The sequence below is a fragment of the Macaca thibetana genome, chromosome 10, assembly GCF_024542745.1.
Source record: "Macaca thibetana thibetana isolate TM-01 chromosome 10, ASM2454274v1, whole genome shotgun sequence".
In the NCBI taxonomy this organism is placed as follows: Eukaryota; Metazoa; Chordata; class Mammalia; order Primates; family Cercopithecidae; genus Macaca; species Macaca thibetana.
Genome location: NC_065587.1, coordinates 31,167,364 through 31,191,228, shown reverse-complemented (window position 1 = coordinate 31,191,228; position 23,865 = coordinate 31,167,364). Strand labels below are relative to the sequence as shown.

The 23,865-nt window shown below is 40.5% G+C and overlaps 1 protein-coding gene across 1 annotated transcript in view; it reads left to right on the top strand.

The window, feature by feature from the left end:
* Window positions 1-23,865, top strand: part of THAP7 (THAP domain containing 7) — a 210,755-nt gene that overhangs the window by 44,688 nt on the left and 142,202 nt on the right. The gene's annotated exons all lie outside the window — the stretch shown is intronic.

Genomic DNA, 23,865 nt, shown 5'->3' with positions numbered 1-23,865 from the left:
CCATCATTGGTTGCTGGGGCTCACCCAAGGACCACAGTGGCTACGGCCTGCCTGCCACTGAAGTTTATTCAGAGCCTGAGGCCACTTTAATCAGCTGGTGTTGAAGCAAGTTAGGACTCAGGTTTGTCCCACGGGGCCGTGGATTCCCTCCTAGCCCAGGTCATATCTAAATGCTGTGTCTGTGGGCTCTGGCCGAATCAAGGACAATGGAGTTCTGTCCAGTGCTGTGTTTTACTGTAGCAGAGATGGTACTGGGCTCCAAGGCAAAGTTTCATGCACGCTTTCTTCTCCCTCCTAGAAGTGGACACACACTCTCTCTGCACTGCCTGGGGTTGAGGGGGAGGGGTGGTATAGGCACCGCAAGACTGTCTTCTCCACCCTCTTTAATGTGTCTTTTTTTGTTTCTAGGCTAAAACCAGCTTCTGTGATCTGTCACCTGATTTCTTTGGTTTTTGTGAAGGTATTCATTTGCTTAGATCGTTGGATGGTGGTTCAATTTGATGTTCCTACAGGGAGACAATCACGGAGCGTTCTCTTCTGCCATCTCGCTCCACCTCTTCTCATTTATTTAGTTCTTCTTCAACTTACTTTAACAATATTTTGCAGGTTTCAAAGTATGAGTTTTGCACTGCTCTTGTTAATTTGTAAATTTATTACCTGTTTTGTTGGTATTATACATGGTTTTGTTTCCTTAATACCATTTTAAAACAGTTCATTGATAGTATATAGAAATAAAATTCATTTTGTAGTATTGTATCTATTATCTTGAAACTATGTTAAATTTATTTCTAATAGTATTTTACTGAATTTCTTAGAATTATATGAGATCGTGTGATGTGTAAATATTTAAAAATTTATTTTCTTTCCAATAAGAATGTGTTAAATTTTCCGTTCTTCACTACACCTCACTAGAATCTACAGTATAATGTTGAATAGAATTTGTAAGAGTGGACATTCTTGTAACTGATGAGTCATTTACCCTCTCATTGCTGAGTATAATGATAGCTGTGGGTTTCATAGATAAAATTTTCTTCACTAGTTTCAGGAAGTTATTTTATTGTCCATACATTTGGAGCGTTTTTATGATGAAAAATGTGTGATATTTTCTCAAATGCTTTCTGTCTGAGATGCTCATATTTTTGTCTTTTATTTTGTTAATGCAGCATTCGCATGCACTAATTTTCAAATAGTAAATCAATGGTGCATTCCTGGGGTAAATCACATCTGCATGTAGCGCATAATCTATCTTATATGTTTCTGGATTCAGTTTGGCAGTATTTTGTTGAAGATTTTCGATTTTATAAAACAATGGGCTGGGTGTGGCGGCTCACGCCTGTGTAATCCCAGCACTTTGGGAGGCCTAGGTGGGCAGATCATCTGAGGTCAGGAGTTCAAGACCAGACTGCCCAACATGGTGAAACCCTTTCTATACTAAAAATACAAAAACTAGCCAGGTGTGGTGCTGTACGCCTGTAATCCCAGCTACTTGGGAGGCTGAGGCAGGAGAATCACTTGAACCTGGAAGGTGGAGGTCTCAGTGAGTTGAGATTGCACCACTGCACTCCAGCCTGGGCGACAGAGTGAGACTCCATCACACACACACACACACACACACACACACACACAATGAAAGATACTGGCCTATATTGTTTTGTGATAAAGTTTTTGTGTCAGTAATCCTAGCTTTATAAAATGGGAAGTGTTCTCTTTTATTTTCTGCAACAGTTGGTGAACAATTGATACTAATTTCTCAAGAGTGTTTGATAGATTTCACCTGAGAAGCTACTTGAGATTTTTATTGTAAGTTTTCAAAATTACAATCCAATCTTTTTACCTTCTTAGATCTATGTAGATTTTCTATTTCTCCTTAGTTGTTTCATCTGTTTTAGTTTGTGTCTTTCTAGGAATTCATCCCTTCTATCTAGGCTATCTAATTTTTTTAGCCTAAGATTTTCATTGCATTGTCTTTTATTTTTATTTTGTAGTACTGGCAGTGATGAGTTCTCTTTTATTGCCGATTCCAGCAATGTGAGTCTCTTCTTTTTCTTGCTTAACCTAAGTAAACATTTGCCAACGTTGGTATCTTTTCAAACATCTAATTTTGGTTTATTGATTTTCTGTTTTGTATTCCCTATCTTTCTGTTGGCTTAACTCTTACTATGAATTTTTTTTGTCTTTAAAAACATTGTATTTGGTTAATTAAAATTTAAGTTGATTTTGGAGTATCAACTGTTCTCTTATATGAAAATAAGAGCATAAATCGGGAAATAATGGGTTCCCAAATATTACAGTGGAAACACATTTTTGGCGGGGGGTACAAAACAAGTATCCATGTACATGCAGTCCTTGGTTCCCCAAGTCATTGAAATCAACTTTGTCAAAATAAGTAGCCTCTCATTTCTTATCTCATGAGAGTGGTTTTGCCTTGCTTGGAGACATTATAATGAATTTACTTGATGTCGTTACTTTTAAGCATACCAGTTTACTTCATGTCCCGTTTTCAGCCAGTTATCGTACCTGGAATAATTGCTAGTGATTCCATCTCGCACAGGTAAATAAGTAAATTCTGTCATTTACTATCTAAATTAGATATATAATTATTTACACATACATATATCTTACTTGTAATTCAATGAACATAAGGCTTTGTATGCTCTGTGTAAAATATGCTGTCTATATTCTCATGATAGTAAAGAATAGAATGATGAAATGTATTTACATTTTACTTGTATCTTCCATTTAGTAGCAGAAATAAAATCTTGGTACTTGGTTTAGTAAATTTCTCCATTTAAATTAAGATGTTACTTCCCCGAAACAAAATTTATCTTAATGGGATAATTCACTAGTTTACCTCTCATGAGTCTCAGCTAGTATTTAATCTGTTATGAAATTATGCAGCACCAGAATAAAAGTAGTTAAAATATATGTCTTGATTTAGACATCAGATGTTTACATTATGAAATCAAGGTATTTTTTGGGTTTTATTTTGTTTTTAGAATATTAGCAAATATTACCAAACGCGAACCATAGTAAAAGTTCTTCCGTAACACTTTACTATTTCATTTTCAAATAACCTGTATTTACATGTCAGGTTGAAAAGCTTTTAGATGAGTGACTTATATTTCTATCTGTATCCAAATATTTGTATATCATGTAGACAAGCCAAGAAAATATGCAGATATGTAAGCCATTGCATAGAATAGTAAAGAATACATTCTTAGAAGAAGGAAGAGAATAAGATGCATTCGCTTAATGCTCCAAATAGGTCTCTAGTATCTCAAATACAGCATTCACCCACTACTTTCAAACATTATATCAGGGCCGGATGCCATGGCTCATGCACGTAATCTTGGTACTTTGGGAAGTTGAGGTGGGTGGATCACTTGAGGCCGGGAGTTCCAGACCAACCTGGCCAACATAGCAAAACGCTATCTTTACTAAAACTACAAAAAATAAAAATAGCCACAGTGGCACACTGCTATAATCCCAGCTACTCGGGAGACTGAGATACAAGAATCATGTGAACAACACGGGAGGCAGGGGTTGCAGTGAGCCAAGATCATGCCACTGTACACCAGCCTGGGCAACGGAGGGAGACTGTCTCAAAAAAACAAAACCAAAAACATTATATCATGATATGTGATTAATCTGAATTTAAAACATTGTAACATAAACTAGATGAAAAATACTATACAAAATTTTCTTTGTATTTCTGTTTTGAATTTACCAACAATTCAAATCTTGCTGAGAATATTTGCACTATAAATATTTCTGTGATTATTGGTTAATATTCAGATTCACTCTCATTTTCAAAGCAATCTGTATGAAATTATTAAAATTGTACATAGCTTGAAATAATAGTGTGTTGAATATAATTGCTATGTGATACATTTATATTTAATAATTAAAAGCACATTAAAACACTTACACCTAATCTTATTATTAACCCCAGAAACACAGAGTAAATGATAGGAATAATATGGGAGACAAACTGTGAAAAGCCACATATTCTATGTCTCTGTTGTTTTTATTAAACTTTTTTTCCCGCTGCACTTAAAACTAAATTTGTCGTGGATCATTATTATAGTAATTATTAATGTAATCTTACTGTACGTATATTCTCTACCATCTTAGGTGAAATAAAATACGTGATTAAAGGCAAAAATGTATGCAAGGAAAATGTAGAATATTTAAGTTACAAAAAGCTATTCTTACTGAATCTCTTGAATTACAGTCTATAGCTAAAGTGTAAAAAGTATTGTAAAAGTTTTCTCCATTTGTAAGTAATTACACATATAAAGGGTCTCCCCATTCAGTAGATCTTATATTTCTTTCAGAAACATATATTAAATATAAAACATTCCGAATTCTAAATTGCACTTAAAATTATTCATCATCGGTTATATTATGTAACTATAAGCAAGTACATTTAATGACTACATACTGCAAACTTTCTTTACCATGTGGCACAAATAGTTAATTTACCTTTTCTTTCTATCTCTGTCTTCTATGTCCTAGGCTATTTCAGTTTTCTCACAAGTAGCCATTATTTTCAGTGAACTACCAAAAATTTATAAGGCAGTCATGCTCAAACAAAGATGTTAGTAATGTAGTATAAAGTTTTTTTTCATTTCTTTATATTCCAAATTGTTAAATAATTGTATTATCCAGTCTTGATGTCTGGAAACATCTTAAAATAGAGAAGTTCACAATATTAGATGCTGTATCTTTCTTCATATAATGACAATAGACTTTAGTTCCTTTCTCAATTTTAGGAAAAGTTTTGCTTTAAGACCAATAAAAAGACAAGTTTACATAAGCTGAGAGCATGTGTGTATAGCTACTCTGTGGAAAACATTCTGTTTTAAGAGCTATTAGAAACATCTGAGAATATTCAGGCTATATATGATGCCGTAAATTTATTTTCATGGTTGCTATAACTGGCAAAGCAAGCATATGATATGCTTGAAGCTATCTCGTGATGAGCACATCTCAGGGAATAAAGAAGGGCCTTAACAATAAGAGGGAGGCACCTGGTACAGTAATGCATCATGAACACCAATGCAGTGGCTCCTGAGAAAGAGTCATTATAACACCTGCATTCTTTGTTTCTATCTCATACGTAATCCAATTTCAAGGAAGTATCAAAGTGTCAGGGATGGGGAGAGTAGATGAACCATTAGCACGAAATCTAAAAAAGTGCAGGCATCCAGCTGCCTGGTGTCTTCTGAGGTCATTCACCCGGATTAACAATACAGGTTAACACAGATACTTAGTTAAATTCTGAGCTGCAGATAATGGGAAAATAAGATCGTGGAAATCAGCTCCGTCTGAATTATTACTCAGGTCTCCCACCTCCTCCTCTTCCAGATGCTGTTCCTACAGTATATTCAAGGTGTCTGATGGCATTGATGAGTAACTGAGGAATCAATCACCAAGTTCTTCATCCTTACTTAAAAATGTAGAGTCACAAAATCATATATGAAAACACACTTTTTTTTTTTTTTTTTGGAGACAGTCTCGCTCTGTCGCCAGGCTGGAGATACTCTTTTTAAGAGTATGGAATTCTGTCCACTGTCCTCTTATTCTTTCCAGAGTAGCAAGGTGTCCTTACAGCATACATTTAGCATAAAATTAGATGGGTTCCATTATAAAATAAAATGGAGACAGAATAAAGCAATACTGAATTCTTTGGTAAATCAAGCAAAGTCTTTAAAAATGTTTCTAGAAAATTGATTTATTTTTGTTTTTAGCGTTTTTTTGTTTGCTTTTGCCTCATTGTTCTGCATTGCTAACTCATTAAAATCACAAACTATCTTACTGTATGTTGAGTGTGTTTGCAAGAGCTGTTTAGTGTTTTCTTCCCTAGTGAACCAACATAACCGTGATTCTGCTATGAGTCTATGTTACGAAATATGTCTATGTCCTGCTATTCTCAGGCTTCATTTTTGCCTCTAAATCCTCCAGGTACTGTTCTTTTGGGCAATGTAATGGATATTACTTCTTTTGTTCTTTCTGTGCCTTGAAAATTTCAGTAAGGAAATAAACTGGTTGTCAAAAACACCTGTTTGTTAAAATTGGAATCAAAACTTTTAAAGAAGAGATGTACTTGGTTTCCTGGGCTAAATATTCAAAAGTTAATAGGATTTTTTTCATAGTATAACATAGTTTATAAAGTTAAACATAATTGTATTTAGTTTTATTGAATACCTACTTGTGTGGTATATTAGATTTACTTTTGTTAATATTAAATTTAAAAAATTTTAAGTATAAATTATTCTTGTGCATTTTATATGATATTTATATTATATACTGTTGTTTTACTTTGGATTTTCTCATTTAAAGTTATAACCAAAGTTACCCTGTTACTCATTTTTTGTGCTATGTGTTTAATATTTTTACATATTGTGCAAGTGTCTTTTTCATATAACTTCTTTTTATCTGGGTATATAAGCAGTAGTGGAATTGCGGATGAAATAGTATTTCTATTTTCAGATCTTTAAGGAATCTCCATACTGTTTTCCATAGTGGTTGTACTAGTTTACATTCCCACCAGCAGTGTAAAAATGTTCCCCTTTACACCATATTCATGCCAACATCTGTTATTTTATTTTATTAATTGTGGCTATTCTTGCAGGAGTAAGGTGATATCTCATTGTGGTTTTGATGTGCATTTCCCTGATAATTAGTGATACTGAGCATGTTTTCATTTGTTTCTTGGCCATTTGTATATCTTCTTTTGAGAATTGTCTAGTCATGTCCTTTGCCCACTTTTTGATGGGATTATTTGTTTATTCTTGCTAATTTGTTTGAGTTCCATATAGATTCTGGGTATTAGTCCTTTGTCAGATGCATAGTTTGCAAAATATTTTCTCCTAATCTGTGGGTTGTCTGTTTACTCTGCTGATTATTTCTTTTTCTGTGAAGAAACTTTCCAGCTTAATTTGGTCCTAGCTACTTATCTTTGTTTTTGTTCCATTTGCTTTTGAGTTCTTGGTCATGAAGTCTTTGCCTAAGCCAATGTCTAGAATAGCTTTTTTAATGTTATATTCTAGAATTTTTGTGGTCTCAGGGCTTAGATTTAAGTCTTTCATCCATCTCAATTTTTGTAAAAAGTGAGAGATGAGGATCCAGTTCTTTCTTCTAAACGTGGTTTTCAAATGATCCTAGCACCATTTGTTGAATAGAGTATCCTTTCCCCACTTTGTATTTGCTCTGTCAAAGGTCAGTTGACTATAAGTATTTGGTTTTATTTTTGATTCTCTATTCTGTTCCATTTGTCTATGTGCCTATTTTTATACCAGTACCATGCTGTTTTGGTAACTCTAGGCTTGTCATATAGTTTAAAGTTGGGTAATGTGATGCCCCTAGTTGTTTTTTTTTTTTTCCTTAGTCTTACTTTGGCTTTGAGGGCTTTTTTTTTTTTTTTTGGTTCCATATGAATTTTAGGATTTGTTTTGTTTTGTTTTGTTTGAGACGGAGTCTTGATCCATTGCCCAGGCTGGAGTGCAGTGGCACTATCTTTGGCTCACTGCAAGCTCTGCCTCCTGGGTTCATGCCGTTCTCCTGCCTCAGCGTCCTGCGTAGCTGGGACTACAGGCGCCTACCACCACGCCCGGCTAATTTTTTGTATTTTTAGTAGAGACTGGGTTTCACTATGTTAGCCAGGATGGTTGTGATCCCCTGACCTTGTGTCTTAATTGTGTGACAAGTAGATCAGGGTAGTTGTCGTCTTTGTCTTCGTAAACTGTCATGGATTTCTCTTGATCTGGATAACAAACCACACATTTGCAATCTTGACTCAACCAGGAGATCAGGAAAACAGTCCTAAGTACTCAGGTGCACAGACACAAGTAGGGCTGGTTTGTTTCTTTTCACAGGGTTTTCTGTGCATGGACAGTCTTAAAATCTGCCCTCACTTGTGTTAGATCCCCCTGAAGCACTTCCTCTGTCCTATTGAGAGGTTCTCTGTCCTATTGAGGGACTCAACCCAGAGCCCAGATTGAGTGGAGAAAGCTCCCAGACCCTGGGTGTCCAGAAGAAAGAGTCAGAGGAAGGGAGGAGGGTGGGAGCCTGAGTCTCGCCCAGCAAAGCTCAGCAGTGACGTTACTGCCATCTTCTGGTGGCTTCAAGGCTTAGTCATCCCTCAGTCCTTCCTGTCTTGCCAGCATTATGTTAAGAGACACTGTTCAGGACAGGTACACATCTATGGGAGAGGATCTCAGTGGAACCGTGATCCTGTGGAACAATCTGTGATTAGAGGTGGAGGATGGGGAAGGCTGAGCCCTGTGTCCTACAAAGACCCTGAGAGCCAGAGCCACAGGTAGGTGAGCTCAGTGGGAGGGAGAAGGGATTCTGGAAGCCAGTCCTCCATGGGATGGTTTTCAGTAACAGATATTCATATGGACCACTAAATATACCCTAAGGAAACATGTTTTTGGAAATTCCTGAAGGGACTTACATCTTTTTCTTTCTTTCTTTCATGGCGGAGTCTTGCTATGTGGAAGACACTGGCCTCATCCTGGCTTCAAGCAGTCCTCTTGCCTCAGCCTCCCAAAGTATTGTGATTATAGGCATGAATCACCACACCTGGCACCTAAGAACTTACGCTTTTAGAAATTCCTCCCAAGTCTGTCTGTATAAATCAAGTTATAATTTTTGCTGTGGCTTGAGATTTAAAATCTGTTTCTGAGTATTTGGGGGTTTTGAATGGGAATTTAGGAGAGTAGGATTATGGAATATTAACCTGACATCATTTTAAACAGAGATCCCTGTGAATAATTTTATAATAATAAAAGTAGGCTCTTCCCAAACATTAACACTAATGAAAAATTTCGTGTACAACTTGTTAAGTACAGGTTATCTGGCACCAACCCAAGATTCAGACTTAGGTGGTTTAGGTTGGAGAACTGCATTTTTAACAAGCTCCCTGAAAATGCTCCCACTTCAGTGATAAATAAAATATTAAGTCAGCCTCCGTGGTCAAATTAATGAATGAGCATATGCCGGTTAATTCTCTTTGAGTAAGAAGTGTCTTCCTGGAGCACGGGGGTGTCTGTGACTCACTGTGAGCTTATATATTTTGTGGATAATTCTGCCTCCACATTATTCTCAGTGGAGAGGAAGCACAGCCATGGAACAGTCACACTGGGGAGGTGAACACACCCGGGGAGAGATTAGGAGAGGCACCTGGCAGTGAACCCCTGCATCAGAGACTGGGGCAAGGAGACTCCTCACTCACCGTGTTGACCATTTCCATCCTCTCACTTTCCCTCCCATTTGTAAGGGCTGAACTGTTGTGAGTATATAAAGAGGTTTTGGTTGCACTTCCTCATAGGTTTAAATCGCCATGGAAATGCCACTACCCATGTAGAGCATACAGTAATAATCAGATTCATCGTCTGTCTGAGCCCCCGTGATGGTGAGGGCAGCTTTGTTCCCAAGGATGGAGCCAGAGAAGCGATCAGGGACCCCGGAAGGGCGAGTGTTTGTGCTGTAGACGAGCGTGCGTGGAGCCTGGCCTGGGGTCTGCTGGTACCAGCTGGGGTAGTTACTGGTAGAGACTAGGCCAGAGCTCAGGCCACAGGTGAGTGTGACTGTTCCTCCAGAGGACACTGACAACGATGGCTCCTGGGTCACCACAGTCTGAGAATCCACCCCTAAAACCAGCAGGAGAGACAGTTATGATCATGAGGATGAGAGTAACCTGGACCCTGTTTTGTGTGGGCTCCCCCCCCCGCCAAGGATAGAGCCCCTTCCCTAGATAGCCAAAAGGAAAGAAACAAAAGGGAAATGTAGGAAGAAGAAATGCACAGAAAATGCGATCTTGTTTCCTTTTTTTGTGACGGGACACCAAAGTCACCATGTACACATGCAAGTAGAAACACGTAGGACTATGGAAAGCTTTAGAGATGTTCCATGGGAATGAAACCAATGAATCAAAAGAGAAGGTGTCCTGCAGATTTGGAGACAGATCTGAAAAACTATCTATGAAAGCGGTTGTTATCTAACATGTCCAAGAAACTAACACCACTGTGTTTGGAAAAAAAAAAAAAAGACAACTCCACCACCACTAATGTCAAAGCTAAAACTGGGTAAAGGCCCTTAATAGACATCTCTAAAAAGATGGCATGAATTGACTAATGAGTCAAAAAGAAGTTGCTCAACTTTATGACTTCTCCCACGAAGGTAAGTCCAAACCACAGATCCTCCGGGCTCCTGGAGAATGTGAATTCTGACTCAGTAGGTCTGGAGTGAGCCTGAGATTCTGCATTTCTGAAAGGTTCTTTTCTCCGCAAATCCACATATATGTATTAATATTACCAAGTTAAGAATGGTCAAAAATTATAGGGGAAGCCATTAGCAGATAACTTCAGTCTTCCTCCTCATCCTTCTCCTCCACTGCATGGATTAGAATAGTCCTCAGTGGGCCAGGTGCAGTGGCTCACGCCTGTAATCCCAACACTCTGGGAGGCCGAGGTGGGCAGATCACAAGGTCAGGAGATCACGACCATCCTGACTAACATAGTGAAACCCTGTCTCTACTAAAAATACAAAAAATTAGCTGGGCGTGGTGGTAGGCGCCTGTAGTCCCAGATACTCAGGAGGCTGAGGCAGGAGAATGGTGTGAACCCAGGAGGCAGAGCTTGCAGTGAGCCAAAGATAGTGCCACTGCGCTCCAGCCTGGGTGATGGAGCAAAACTCCGTCTCAAAAAAAAAAAAAAGAATAATCCTCGGTGGCCAGGCACGGGGGCTCACCCCTGTAATCCCAGCACTTCAGGAGGCTGAGGCAGGCAGATCACCTGAGGTCGGGAGTTTGAGACTAGCCTGACCAACATGGAGAAACCCCCCTGTCTGTACTAAAAATACGAAATTATCTGTTCTTTGCATAGTCATCACTGTTCTGAGTGGTGTGGGATGGTGTATCGACCTGCTCTTGATTGGCATTTCTCTGTTGATGAGTGGGTTTGAGCATGTTTCCCTCTTTGCTGGTCACTTGCACATTGTCCTTTGAGAAGTGTGTGTTCACATCCCTTGCCCATATGTTAATGGGATTTTTTGTTCTTTGCTGAATGATTGGCTTACGGTCCTTGAAGATTCTGGACATGAGACCTTGATCAGACGTAGTTTGGGAGCATGTTCTCCCACTCTGCAGGCTGACTGTTACTCTGTCACTAATTTATTTTGTTCTTTGGCAGTTCTTTAGAGTACTAAGTCTGACTTGTCAACTTTTTTGTCATTTCCTTTGGGGACAAAGCCACATAGATTCTTTGCCAAAGCCTATGTGTAGAGAGGTATTTTGTATGTTTTCTTGCAGGATTTTAATAGTTTGAGGTTCTCCATTTAAACCTTTAATTCAGGCCAGGAGTGGTGGCTCACGCCTGTAGTCCTAGCACTTTGGGAGGCCAAGGCAGGCAGATCACAAGGTCAGGAGTTCAAGATCAGCCTGACCAACGTGGTGAAACCCTGTCTCTACTAAAAATACAAAAATTAGCTGGGCGTGATGGTGCATGCCTGTAATCCCAGCTACTCAGGAGGCTGAGGCAGAAGAATCGCTTGAACCTGGGAGACGGAGGTTGCAGTGAGCTGAGACTGCACCACTGCACCCCAGTCTGGGTGACAGAGCGAGAGTCCGTCTCCAAAAAAAAGAAAAAAAAAACTTTCATTCATCTGGGGTTTCTTTTTGTGTCTGGTTAGAGGTAGGGGCCCAGTGTTACTCTTCCGCACGTGGCTAGCCACTTATCCCAGCACCGTTGATTGAATAGGGCATCCTTTCCCCCTTGCTTATTTTTGTGGATTCTGTCGAGGGTCAGACGGTTTTTGGTGTGTGGGTTTACTTCTGGGTCCTCCCTTGTGTTCCACTGTGCTATGTGGAAGCAGGTACTCAGTTTTTCCATGAAATTTGAAATCAGTGGGTGAGATGCATCTGATGTGGTCTGGATGTCTCAGGATTGCTTTGGAAGAAATTCAGGGTGATTCATGGTCCCATATGAATTTTAACATCATGTATTTATATTTATTTAAACAAATTCGCCGAATAGTAAAGGAATACAATGAGAGAGTAGAGTGCGACATTTTGGTCTTTGCATACATTGTGGAGTGACGAAATCAGGGTATTTAGCGTCTCTGTTATTTCGTACCATTGTTTATTCTTTTGTAACTAGAAGCTTCTGTATCCTCCTTTCAAGCTATCTAATACCATTAACCCTGGTCACCCTGCTGTGAAATAGAAAAACAGGATTTCCTTCCTCTCGTCTGGAACTTTGTACACCTTTCCAATCCCTGCCCATTCCCCTTCTTCCTCCCAACCTCTGGTAACCATGATTATGCTTTCTAGGTCTTTGAGACAGAGTTTCTCAGCTTCTGCGTGAGTGAGAGGATGCAAAGTTTGTTTGTGTCTGCCTGGCTCATTTCATTTACCACCATGTTCTCCAGGTGCAACCGTGTGACTTCCGTGATGGGATTTCGTTGTATTTTTCTGGCTGAAGAGTATTCCAATGTCTACGCAGGGGACAGTTTCCTTATCCCTTCATCTGCGGATGGACAGGCAGGCTGATTTCTCATCTTGGCCATTCTGCATAGTGCTGGATTCCACCTGGGAACGCAGATAATCTCTTCCGTGGCTTGATTTCATGTGCTCTGTGTATACACCTAGTAGTAGAATTGCTGGATGAAATGGTAGTTGTAGTTTTAAGGTTTGGAGGAAACTCCAAGTGGTTTCTTTAGTGTGTATGCTAGTTGATGTTTCCATGAATTGTGGAGGCAAGTTCCCTTTCTGTGGAAATCCACACCATCATTTTTTGTCTTTTAATATTTTTCACCATTTTTTTTTTTTTGGTATCCATTCCATCTAGCGTGAGATGGAATCTGAGTGGTGGTTTTGATTTTGTGTGTTTGCATGATTAGTTATATTTGCCAAGTTATTGTTAATTTGTTTTTAATTTGATGTGTAAAAGTGGGCAGAGGACCGGAAAACATGAGGTTGATGCACAGGTAAAAGATAAGATTATCAACGTGGCTGATTCACACCAAAACATAAATGAAACCACACTCAGATTCTATCTCACTCCAGTTAGAATGAATTCTCCCAACAGTTGATGGCAGTTTCATTGCTATAGAGTGTATGTATGTAACCAGAGGGTGCAAGGGACGTTTTGATATATACGTAGCATCATGATCAAATCTGGCATCTCTGTGACCTTCCATCGTGATTATTTCTCTGTGGAGAGAACATTCAGAACCATCCTTTCCAGCTGATTTTGAAAAATTCCCTCAGAGGTTGTTGACCCTGGGCACCCTGCTGTGGACTAGAACACCAGAATGGATTCCTCACCTCTGAGTGTCACTCTGTACCCGTTACCAATCCCTGCCCATGCCCCCTCCTCTCTCCAGCCTCTAGTAACACCTATTGAAAGTTCTGCTTCTAGGAGACAGTGTTCTTGGGATTCCATTTGCCTAATGTCACGCAGTGTGTGTGTCTCTCATTTCATTTCACCTGATCGTCTTCATGGTTTCTCCAGGTGGCTGTGGATCACGTGATTTCCTGGAGTGTTGTGGCTGAAGGCTGAAGTGCGTTCCATCGTGTATATCCAGTTCATTTATCTCTTCATCTGTGGATGGACAGTTAGGTTGATTCCATACCTTGGCTATTGTGACTAGTGCTTCAGGACACATGGGAAGGCAGATACCTCTTCAACACAGGGATTTCGTTTCCTCTAAATGTGTACCCAGTGGTGGGGTTGCTACCTGGAGTGGTAGTTGTACTTTGACCTTTTACTTTTTTAAGAAACCTCCAACAGTTTTGCATAGCGTGTATACTAATTTACATTCCCACAAAGAGCGTACAAGCGTTTTCCTTCCTGCAAGTCTACACCAGCCATCACCTTCAACAATTTTGATTTTTGTCTGTTGTCTTTTGTAATATTCATTCTAACTGGAATTATATGGTACCTGACTACAGTTTTGATTGACATTTTTGTGAGGATTAGTGATACTGAGAAACTGTTACCTGTGAGTCAATTTCCTGTCTTCTTTACACACACGTCTATTCATCCTCTTAGCTTGAGTATTTGTTGTTGTTTTTCACTTAATTTATGGTAGGTGTTAAATAACAACCTATTTCAGAGGTAGGACTTTCCATAATTCGCTCCCAGTCTTTAGGATGCATTTTTTGTTTGTTTCATTGTTTCCTTCCCCCTGTAGAAGTTCTAAAGTGTCACTGTTTATATTTGCATATGTTAGCAGTAATTTTTGTATCAAGCCTCTACCCCACAAAACACACACACACACACACACAGAGCCAAGCCATTGCATTATCTGTGGGGGTATTTCCCCTAATTTTTCCTTTAATGTTATGATCATTTTTTACTTTTTGCAACCTGTGTGCGTGGATACAGGTTTCCCAAAATAAACGCCCAACCTATGTTTTCTTATAGGACCTTTTGCAGTTTCAAGATTGAGTTTAGGTCCTTAATTCATTTTTTGTTGATTTTTGTGTACCGTGCAATGTAAAGGTCTTATTTCAGTATTTTGCATGTGAATATTGAGTTTTCTCAAAATCACTTCTTGAACCAGACTCTCTCCCATTGTGTCTTTTTGGTGTTTTGAAAAATATGTTCCCTACATACCATGTTGGGTTGAGTATTTGGCTGCCTCATTCTGTCCATTGGGTCCTCGTTCTGTGTTTGTGACAGTTGTGGATTGTTTGGATAACTATAGATTGTGTTTTTTCATTTACTATTTTCTTTGCTTCTTTCAATACTCTTTACTCTTATTATTATAGATTAAAGGGTACACATGCAGGTTAGTTACATCTGTTGATTGCATGACACTGAGGCTTGGGGGTGGGGTCCCAGCAACTTCATGACCCAGGCAGTGAGCGGAGGACCTGCAGAGCGGGTCCCTCTCCCTTTTTTGGGTGGGGCATCTGGTAGTCATTCCCGGTGTCTGTTGTTCCCTTCATGTTCAGGTGTATTGGTAGTTTAGCTCCCACTTGTAAATGAGAACATGCGGCATTTGGTTTTCTGTTCGGGGCTTAGTTTGCTTATGATCATGGCCTGCAGCTCCATCCACATTGCTGCCAAGGATGTGACTTTTCTTTTACGGCTGCATGGTGTATAATACATTTTTGTTATCTCATCCACTGTTTTATTTATTTATTTTCTTAAGTTTTTGAGACAGCCTCCCACTCTGTCATCCAGGCTGGAGTGCAAGGGCACAGTCACAGCTCACTGCTGCTTCAACCTCCTGGGCTCAGGTGATCCTCCCACCTCAGCCTCCTGATTAGGCAGAACTACAGCTGCCTGGCACTGCATTCGGCTAATTTTTGTATTTTTTATAGAAATGGGATTTTACAAACACTTTGCTCAGGCTGATCTCGAACTCCTGGACTCAAGGGATTCACCTGCCTTGGCCTCCCAAAGTGCTTGGATTGCAGCGTGAGCCACTGTCCCAGCCTCGTGGGGTATCACTTCTGTAGCACACTATTAACCACACAAGTCACAGACCTGGCCCGGATTCAGGAGGAGGGGAAATAGACTCTCCCTCTCAGTGACATCTCAGTGGGACCCGTAGCAAAGTATCTTTAGCCATATTTAATTTACCACAGGTACTATTTTCCAGGGCAGAGTATACACCTTAAATCAATGATTGTTATGTAACACCGCTGTGTCTTCACTTGGTGTAAGGGATGGAAAATAGAGATGGCGCCACCTTCCTCATAACTCTCTGTGACTCACTTGAAATTTATGCTCTGGTCCCTGCAACTTCAAGCTCTACATGTTAAGAAGTCCTGACTTCCAGAAGGAAATTACTTCCATCAGTGGGCATAAGAGTCTCGCTGAACTTTCAGCTACGGCTGCTGCTTGATCACTTTTAGCGCTGGTGCCAAGAAACCATCCAGAAGAGAAAAAAGTCACAACCTGCAGGGAAAATTGACTGATTATCAGCGGGAGGTCGGCCTGCTGCCACGTAATACAGCATAGGGAAGAATCTCTTTTGTGCTCATTATCCCAGTGCTTTTCTCAAATGAAACAAACTTCATGTAAAAAGCAAGTTGATCTGTGCAGTGGAAGGAATTTTTATACTGTGGTGCTTTGCCAGCATCCTTTCTTAGAAATGATTTGCCCATAGCCTGACTGCTGGTGGCTCCCAGTTGCACCCCATTCTGTCATCATTGTTCACCATGTTGATGAAGGAAGAATGCCCCACCCTAAATAGCACAAGGTAGCTGAACACATGACACCTTGCGCTGGACAGATGTGATCGACAGCAGCTTATGAGTTACATATACTCACGGCCTGGAGAAGAGGACGCCACGTACCAGGCAGGGCCACACGAGGGGTGCACTCAGGAATAGAGTGAAGCAGAGGGGCGTAGAGGCAGCCTTTGTAGGAACAAGGGGGTGTGGTGGCCTCTGGTGCCTGTGGGAGGATGTGGTTGGCTTGTTTAATGGGCTCACAGGAGATGGAGACACATGAGGTTGAGGATTGATGGGGGCCACCAGTTCAGCCAACAGGGGAACAAGCCAGGCAGGGAGCAGGGGAACTCACGTGGCTCCTTTGGGGCCTAGAAGCCTCAAAGATGTTGAAGCACACTAGACAATTTTTCTTGTTCACATTTGAGTTTTGTATGTGGGTGTTTTTAGTATTCACATCCACTCTAATTAAAGGAAGCTTTGCCATTCCAATAAATGCACTCCACAGGTCAGTTCTGGGGAGGAGACCCCTAAAATGCAATGAGCATTGTATTCTTTCTTCGGAGAACTATAGTTAAAAAGCCACAAAATTGGCTGAGCATGGCAGCTCATGCCTGTAATCCCAGCACTTTGGGAAGCCGAGGTGGGTGGATGAGGTCAGGAGTTCGAGACCAGCCTGGTCATTATGGTGAAACCCCATTTCTACTAAAAATACCAAAAAAAAAAAAAAAACTAGCTGGGTGTGGTGGTGGATGTCTGTAATTCCAGCTACTCAGGAGGCTGAAGCAGGAGAATCACTTGAACCTGGGAGGCAGAGGTTGCAGTGAGCCAAGATCTTGCCACTTGCACTCCAGCCTGGGTGACAAAGCAAGACTCCATCTCAAAAAAGAAACATAAATGAAACAAAAAAAAAACTCTCAAAACCAAAAGGAATCTTTCTAGCATGTCACTTTATAACCAGGAAGGAGATTTGGGGTTATGACTATTTAGAAGATGAAGATACATGCAGTAGAAATAGTATTAAAATAATTCATTAAAACCACCTTTACACATTTATCAAGTTCAAAGTTACATTACAGATCGGAATTGGTGAGTTTTGTTTTTTTAAATAATTTTTGGCTTTGGCTGGGCATGGTGGCTCATGCCTGTAATCCCAGCACTTTGAGAGCCAAAGCAGGCGGATCATGAGGTCAAGAGATCGAGACCATCCTGGCCAACATGATGAAACCCTGTCTCTACTAAAAATACAAAAAAGTGTCCAGGTGTGGTCTTGTGCACCTGTAGTCCCAACTACTCGGGAGGCTGAGGCAGGAGAATCGCTTGAACCCAAGAGGCGGAGGTTGCCGTAAGCTGAGATCGTGTCCACCGTGGCGACAGAGCAAGACCCCATCTCAAACAAAACAAAACAACTTCAGGCTTTGTGGGCCATGTGGTCTTTGATTACTCAGTTTTGCTGCTGCTGTTGCACAAAAGCAGCCATGGACAATAGTAAACAAATGGGCATGGTTGTGCTTTAACAAGACTTTATCTACAAAAGCTGATGGCAGGCTGCACTGGGCCACTGGTATAGTTTGTCAACCGCTGTTACAAAGTATCTGTCCTCAAAAACATATTTCTTAGGTCTGTATATTGCCTTATTTTTTAACCTTCCTTAAGCTGAAATGATCAGCTTATGAGGTATCCAGGCAATATTCTCTCATTTTACAGACAAGAAGCCTGAGGTACAGTAACTTTCCTGGGAATCGCGGTGATGAGCAGCAAGCCAAAATCAGATTTCCCTACTCTTCTCCCACACCCTGTGGCTCAACCCAGCTGATTCACTGGACTCCAGTCACCAACACCAAGTTGCTACCAGATGAGCCAGTTTTAAATCACAGGAAAAAAAACAGAAAAGAAAATTAGGTAACTACTTTGTAGCAAGCTGGATTTTATTCATTGTCAGGTTTACCTTTTCTATGTGTTTGTTTATGTCTGTGAATTCTGTTTCAGTAGAAGCTACATTAAGTAAAAACCTACCTTAAGCTTTGACCTGGTGTCTTGGTAATTGACCTATTGATATTTGGATTTGACTGGGAGATTAGATGCTCCAGTAAACACGATGAACAAATAAGGGTAACTTTTTCTCTTCCTGAAAACTTTAAAAACTATTTCCTCACTCAATTCTTTCTTCTTCTGTTCTCATGTTTCATTCACCGTATGAAAGGCTGTGGCCCTGTGTTCCGAGAAGCCCCTTGTCTGAAGCAGCTGCTGCTCCCGAACAGGCAGATGTCATCACAGGAGCCTTGTTTCTAGAGCGCAGCCTTGTCACTGCTGTGAAGGAGAAGGTTTAATGCTCAAACCAGGGCCTACTTAGGCTTTCCCAGACTTGGCTTTTCTGAGATACTGTAATTAAATTGAAGAGGTAGTTATTCTGGGATTAAACTAGGAAATCGCATCTTCTTATCTGTATCTGACTTCATTGGGTCCTGCTGTTATTAATCTACATTAATATGGCCTTTCTGCTAAAGCATAGTTTCCCTGGATGCTGAATGTGGAGCCTTACAGTTTTGGGAATGGCTCGGCAGAATTCTTCTTTGGAAATTGGTGAAGATAGGTGAAGTATATATAGATCTAGGAAGGTGGAGGGTTCCCGCAAAAAAAAAAAAAAATGCCCTCACAGAGAACTGTGCACTTAGTGTCATCATATACAATGGGCAGCACACGCAGGCCCCTGCTTTTCCTTCATGAAGGACAGGTGGGGAGGATCTCTGGAGGTGGTGCTTGCTCATCCACCGGCCAGCAGCCTCTCCACTGTCCTCTCCGCCTCCCTTATCATCCACACTCACCTTTGTGGTGCAGGACACGCTGGCTTGCTGGCTTTGTTCTTTGACCTCATTTCATTCTGAATTTTTAAAGCTTGATGTAACTGGTTTTACCCCTTCAATTCGAAAAGTTTATTTTATAAATTAAAATATTTGTTGCCACATTTTTCTCAGATGTTTAAAATGGTAGCTGCTTTATTTGTAGACAGTGCATAGAGATAAATGCTGGGGATAAGGATGTTTGTTTTTAACCTTGTGTTTGATCTCTGGGTTCTAGGGGGTGTGGAAAAGGAAAGTGGTATAAATTTAATGACAAGGTTACAGAAGACTTAGACCTAAATGATGAGCCTTGGAGTGCAAATGCTTTGGTGAAGCACATTTTAAATTTAGTTTTCTATAAAATTGGAAGTAGGATTATTTACATTAAAAATAGAATAGGCTATTTTTTTTCTAGTACTGCTGCTCTGGCTATATATAGAACCACGAGTAGGTGGGGGAGGGGAAGCATGCTGTCGAAATGAGTATCAAAGAGAAACTGATAAATCTAACCTTAAAAGTTTCAGGAGAAGTAGTTGTCCGTTAAAATTTTCAAATTTCCTTTTCACTTACATAGGAGCATAACTAGAGAACATATTTTTAGCACCTGTACTTTTACCATATTCATGAGTCAACGTGGCAAAGCAGTCTCTACCTCCAAACCCCCACTCCCAGGACAAAAAATGTATGAGGGAAACTACATCAAAAAACCCAATCACAGTTAGCTGTTTGAAAACCATTTAGCAGAGATCTTAGCATTTCTGAAACCTAATTTTGAAATATTCTAGGGGCATTTCCAAATTTCTGCCTGTACTAGATAAACTATATTCAAGTTCCAGATCATGCCACTGTAGTCATGCATACAATGGTGGTTAAATAGAGTATCATTGCCAGAAATTATCTAGATTTGGCCAGTCTGCAGAAATTGCCAAACGAAGCCAGGGATGATCCCACCCTGTGCCACAGAACATACTTTTAAATGTTACTTGCCATTTGCTTAAATTTGTCTTCCCTAGGATATTTATCCTCTTTCCCTTACTCTGTTACCAAACAGCTCTTATTTCCTGCCCTTCCTCGCTTATTTCCTGCCCTATCACCCTCCAAATGAGGGATCGATTTTGGTGCCAAACTGAGGTCCCCTGACTTCCAGTCTAAGTGATACCCTAAAAAGATCCTCGTTTTACTTATGCTTTGCATTCAACACATTTAATGAGTAGTTACTTGCTGGAGTCATGGGCCCTTTGTTTTAGATTGTCAAGACAAGAAAATTTTATTTAGATTTCTCAATGCAGTGCTGTAAAGCAAACACACACTGTGTACACCAAAGATACGGAATGCCCACGTGCTCTTCCACCAGAGGGGGTGTGATGAGAACTCCCTGGGATCACCAAAGAAGATTCGAGTCAGCTCTGTGTAGCAGAAAGCTGAGGGCCACTCTGTTCCATTGTGAACCCAAAATATGTGAGACAGGTCTCAATAAATTTGGAGACTTTACTTTGCCAAGGTTGTGGATGTGACACACTCAGGAAGTTTTGAGGACGTGCCGAAGGTGGTTGGGCTACAGCTTGCTTTTAGACATTTTAGAGAGATGTGAGAGATCAACCAATATATGTAAGATGTCCGTTGATTTTGTCCAGAAAGGCGGTACAACTTGAAGCATGGGAGGGGGCTTCCAGGTCATAAGTAGGTAAGACAAATGGCTGCATTCTTTTGAGTCTCTGATTTGCCTTTTTCTGATTACACAATTTATATGTGAGAGGAGGGGAGAGTAATCTTCACTTACGCCTTAGTCTGGCTTAAGGAAATTCCTTGTGGGCAAATGGTGAGAGGGGAGGTATGGGAGGTATGTAGCCTCTTTGTCTTTGTAGCTATCTTATTTAGGAATAAACTGGGAGCGGGTTTGCCTGATGCAGTTCCCAGCTTCACTTGCGTTTGGGTTAGTGATTTGGGAGTCCCGAGATTTATTTCTTTTCACACCACATAACTTGTTTTATGATGTAGTACGTGATAGTGTGATCTTTGAGAATGTAGTATTTGGGATTTGAAGATAATTAGCTAAGCTAGGGAGAAATTCTTAAAATAATCCTAAAAAGAAAATAAATCCCTTTTCTTGCTTATTGCTTCCTGGTCTTTAATTCCTTGGCAATAACATACTTTGCATTTAGAAACATGCATGTAAGTTATTTCCTTCTAGAATTGAGATTTTTTAAAATTTACACTTGAGATTCTTTGAAGAATGTTGGCAGCATTTATTGAATTACACTTCACGTCCGAAACAGTACTATGTCAACACTTTCAGAATGTTGTTGCTTTTTTTTTTTTTGAAACAGAGTCTTGCTCTGTCTCCCATGCTGGAGTGCAATGGTGCAGTCTTGGCTCACTACAACCTCCGCCTCCCAGGTTCAGGCAATTCTCCTGCCTCAGCTTCCCTAGTAGCTGGACTACAGGTGCGTGCCGCCACGCCCGGCTAATTCTTTTTTTTTTTTTTTTTGTATTTTCACTAGAGACGGAGTTTCATCATGTTAGTCAGGATGGTCTCGCTCTCTTGACCTCATGATCCGCCCACCTCGGCCTCCCAAAGTGCTGGGATCACAGGTGTGAGCCACCGTGCCCGGCTAGAATGTTGTCACTTTTTCAAGGTCTTGTCAGTGAATTTGCCTTTAATATATTAAATAAGGAAAGTATATAATTTATTTTTCATGTGAAAAATGTGATTAAATATGGTTTATTAAGTTTGAAAACTTGGTTCAATACTTCACTGTTATAAGACCTTGAATGTGTGGCTCTAAGATGAGTTTATTTCACTATTTAATGGTCGTAATGGTGGAAACAATACCTCACAGTAACACGTAGGAAGAATTCATTTTCCTGCTTACTAAGTTACGGTACTTTTAAATCCCATGTGCCAATTAAGTAAAAATTTGTGTTAAAATTTGTCCTGCAATTTTTAATTTTTTATGTTACTCAGTTCTCCAAACTAATTAGAAGATACTGAATTTTAAAAATTACGTAATTAAAACATTATAATTGTATATACTTAATGAGGTCCAGTTTGATGTTTTGGTACACATACACATTGTATAATGATCAAGCAATTTAAGTCTAACACCCTGTTCATTTGAGTTTGGCAAGTTTTAAAGTTACTAAAACAATAGTCACTTTCTACTAGACAAAGTTTTCTAGTCCTCTTAGGTCAGTTCCATCTTCACCAGCAATTTCATGTCAGTCGTCCCCTTGGTCCCGTGGACCTAATAATGCCCAGCTGTCCATTCTAACCAAGCTGGCTTAAAAAGAAAAGACTTTGAAAAGAAAAGCCTATTTGGAGAAAATGCCTGTTTAAATATACCAGTTAAGAACCATGTGAGAAATCCTAAAAGGGAGAATCCAAGTAGACGTCAGAGTGTACCTGGTAGGTCCAGAAGCACTCCCAGTGGCCTTTATCTGGATTAATTATGCCTCTGGGGCCACATCTTTTCACCCACCTTATCTTACGAATCTTTTATGCCAGGCCACAGAGGTGGCTGCAGAGCTAGTACCATGGAGTGCTAAGGACACAGATGTGAATGTACACTCAAGATTGGCCAGCACCATCACTGAGCTGCTGTATGATGTGAGATGACACCAGACAAGAGAGGCATGGGGAGTGGGGAGTAAGGAAATACATGGCTGAAATTAACTTATTTTACCTGGAGACAAGTGAAGGCTCATAATCATTGGGTAATGACTAATAGAGCAATGATGGCCATTCTTTATTGTGTACCTACGCTGAGCTACGAGCTTTAAACAAGTCTTCAACTCTTAAAATAAAACACTCTCAGAGGGTGACAGGTTGCATTTCCATTTTTTCAGATGAAAAAACAAGTCCAGAAAAGGAAAAGTGAGCATCCAGTGTCACAGAGCACGGATTTAAATTCAGAACTTCTAGCCAGTCTAGGCTTCTTACACTAATCAAAAATGACAAAGAATTTATATATATATATATATATATATATATATATATATATATATATAGCTGGATGCAGGGGCTCACACCTGTAATCCCAACACTTTGGGAGGCTGAGGCTGAGGGGGGAGGATTGCTAGAGGCCAGGAGCTGATCAGCCTGGGCAACATAGTAAGGTCCTGTCTGTACAGAAAAAAAAGCCAGTTGTGGTGGCGTGCACCTATACCACCAGCTGCTCCACAGGCTGAGGCAGGCAGGAGTTCAAGGCTGCAGTGAGCTGTGGTCACACCACTGCAATCCAGCCTTGAGTGACAGAGTGCGACGCCTCTCAAAAATTTATAGGCGGGGCCCAGTGGCTCACGCCTGTAATCCCAGCACTTTGGCAGGCCAAGGCAGCTAGATCACGAGGTCAGGAGATTGAGACCATCCTGGCTAACATGGTGAAACCCCGTATCTACTAAAAATACAAAAAATTAGCCAGGTGTGGTGGCATGTACCTGTAGTCCCGGCTGCTTGGGAGGCTGAGGCAGGACAATCACTTCAACCCGGGAGGCGGAGGTTGCAGTGAACTGAGACCACGCCACTGCACCCCAGCCTGGTGACAGAATGAGACTGCATCTCAAATAATAATAACAATTTATATAAAGAAATACAGATGTGGGTGGAGAGGTGGAAGGGAGTATGGGCTGAATCTAGGCAGGAACCAGAACCAAAGGGGCCATGTGTGCTGATTTATTTAAGCTCAGGAGCTGTGAGGGCCACTGAAAGACCTTGTGTGGAGACTGATGTGATCTAATTGGCCTCCTAGCAAAGCCCTAGCTAGCAGGGGTGGAGGGGATGGGTGGGAGGGAAAGAGAGTAGTTGGAAAACCCATCAGAACAATCTAGGCA